The sequence below is a fragment of the Mauremys reevesii genome, linkage group 12 (genome assembly GCF_016161935.1).
Source record: "Mauremys reevesii isolate NIE-2019 linkage group 12, ASM1616193v1, whole genome shotgun sequence".
NCBI classification, from domain to species: Eukaryota; Metazoa; Chordata; order Testudines; family Geoemydidae; genus Mauremys; species Mauremys reevesii.
In genome coordinates this window covers 48,900,587-48,903,364 of record NC_052634.1, presented here as the reverse complement: position 1 = coordinate 48,903,364, position 2,778 = coordinate 48,900,587, and the positions used below count along the sequence as shown (strand labels likewise).

The window sequence follows — 2,778 nt, the reverse complement described above, 5'->3', positions numbered from 1 at the left end:
CGGGTCCTTCAGTGCTGCCGAAGACGCGGAGCGAGTGAAGGACCCGCTGCCACTGAAGACTCGGACGCCACCCAGTGAGTACAAGCGCCACAGCGGGTGGCACCTTTTTTATGTCTGCTCCCCCGCTTTGCTGCAGGCCCCCGAATCCTCTGGGCGGCCCTGCTTTTAGGGAGCCTGCCCCGCTCCTGGTGGGACCACAAGGTGTCAAATGGTGCCTGGAACCATTAAGAAGGATCCACCCCACCGAGTACAACACTTGTCGCTACCGGCTCTCACCTCCACTGAGACTGTTTTGGGGTCACTCCTCGGCTGTATCAGCCTAGGGGGGTCTCAGAATTATAATTAACAGGTGCTCTAGTGGTGCAATTGGTTAGTGTGCAGTACTTACAGGACAATACTGAGAGGAGTTATGCTGGGGTTGTGAGTTCAAACCTCATCTAGAGCACTGGTTTTCATTGACCACATGGCATCACCCCCTTATTTGGCCCTGTGAAATGTAGAATTCTAGCCCTGGGGACCCTGAGGCAGGGGAATAGTCAAAAACACCCCCTTCAATTATTACCTCCTCTCCAGAGCACAGGTCAGAACCTGCAATCCTTTCTTCCCCCCTCCCTCCTGCAGCCCCTGTGCCAGGATCCCTCAAGCAGAGCCTGGAGTCCTGCCCCTGGCGTCTGTACTATTGACAAACTCTAAGTGACAGGGACAAAACACTCAAATCCTGCCTGGTGCGGGGAGCCAGGTTTGCTCTTCAAATTCTGTCGTTCGTACATTTCCAGGCCTGGGAATGTCCCCCAACAGCATTTAATGGGAAGCTGCCTGCAGAACAGTGACACTGCACAGAGCTCCTGTGGAGGAGGGGTGGGAATTAGTAACATTTTGAGGATCGTTTGGGAAATGAGCCTTTGCTGACAAGGTTTGTCTCTGTCCATATTTCACCTTCAGGTGTTATGTTGAGGGATCTTTAGTGTATTTGTGTGAGGTTAATAACTATCTCCTCAACTTTATTTACTCAACTTGAAAATTGGTGTCACTTGATTTTTGCATCTCCCTGTGACAATACAACTGACACGTGTGGCTTTATACAGGGGGTCATGATGTTAAAGTTGGGGAATTCAGTCTCTGTACTTCTGGGGGGGTGGGTTGCTTTTTTACAGCTGCTTCATGGCCAGGCACACCGGGCTGTTAGCTGCACCCACGGTCCTTGCCAGGGGCCCCTGCTGAACCCTGGGCGGCTGCACTGCCGTGCTGGGGTGACTCTGCAGGTGGAGAAGCTGCTGAGGAGCAATGTAGAGCAGGTGCAGGAAGGAGACGGGGTCACTATTCACATTCTGAACTGCACAATTTTCCAAATTTGGGAATAGATGAATAGATTCATAGACTTAAGGTCAGAAGGGACCATTATGATCATCTAGTCTGACCTCCTGCACAATGCAGGCCACAGAATCTCACCCACCCACTCCTGTAACAAACCCATAAACTATGTCTGAATTATTGAAATCCTCAAATCGTGGCTTAAAGACCTCAAGGTGCAGGGAATCCTCCAGCAAGTGACCCGAGCCCCATGCTGCAGAGGAAGGCGAATGTCCGAGACAAATTCTAAGGGGAAAGTGAACGCAGAGCAATGACACTGGAGATGCCCAGACCTCCAGTGGGGGCAGCATGGAAATTAATAATGGGAAGATCATTTGCAAAATTATTCGTCACCAACAAGATTTGTCTCTGTTCCTATTTCATGCTGTGGTGTTAGTTAGAGGAATCAGGACAGATTTTTACTATATTGATTAAACACTATAATAACAGCAACAACAGTGCAGAGCTTGCGTAGTTGGCAGGATTTGAACCTGCGCAGGGAGACCCCAATGGATTTCTAGTCCATCGCCTTAACCACTCGGCCACAACTACTTGATGTACATTTCATTACATGATGATTCTGTTCTCACAGAATTGACACTTTAAATTCTTTGCTCAGACCAGCTTCCCCAGCACACTCATGGCTGCATTAGTGTAAGTGTGTCCTTGGCTGAACAGCGAGAATTCCTGCCCATTTCCCTTCCGGCTGGCGCAGGATGAGAGTGTGTTTGTGTGAACGACATTGCTGTAGATTGTTGTTCATTCCCCACTCTGACAATTCAGACAGTCCCTTTCCTAGTCAAATCTCCAGCACATCGTTCCAATAGCAGGGGGCAGGATTTCTCTGGGGCACTGAGGGCTGGCGCGTGAACTCAGCCTTGCTTTCCACCCTTGATGTTTCATGGACTAACAACAGCAGCAGAAAGAAAGAGCCGAGCCAATATCTCCCTGGCAGGGATGCAGGTGCCACGTCCCCTCTGTCTGACCGTCGCCATTGCAGGAGAGAAGGGTTCACTGGTCACTCCCTTGGCCCCACCTGCTGCCCCCAGGCGCTCCCCCCCAGGGGCCCTGTCAGTGCAGCGGAGCTGAGCAGCATCTGTCTGCTCGCTCCAGTGGCTGCCGGCCCCTCCGCATGGCAGGGCAGGGTGGGTCTGTGCCTCCGCGCGCTACCCCCACCCTGAGCCCCTGCAGCCAATGGGACACTGCGGGGGTGATGCCTGGGGGCAGCAGCACATGGAGACCCCCCAGCCTGCCCCACCTTGGAGCCTCAGGTAAGCGCCACACTCCTGACTCCCTCCCAGAGCCTGCACCTCAGTCCACACATGCCTGCCCCCAACTCCCTCCCACAGCCTGCGCCCTCTCCCTCCACACACCCCCTCCTGCCCGCCCCACTCTCCCTCCCAGAGCCTGCACCCCCCCCCCTCCTCC

The 2,778-nt window shown here is 53.3% G+C and overlaps 1 non-coding gene across 1 annotated transcript; it reads right to left on the bottom strand.

Moving 5' to 3' along the window:
* Positions 1-1,820: 1,820 nt before the first annotated feature.
* TRNAS-AGA lies at positions 1,821-1,902 on the bottom strand. The gene has a single exon. It is a non-coding gene; the product is annotated as a tRNA-Ser (tRNA).
* Positions 1,903-2,778: the final 876 nt, after the last annotated feature.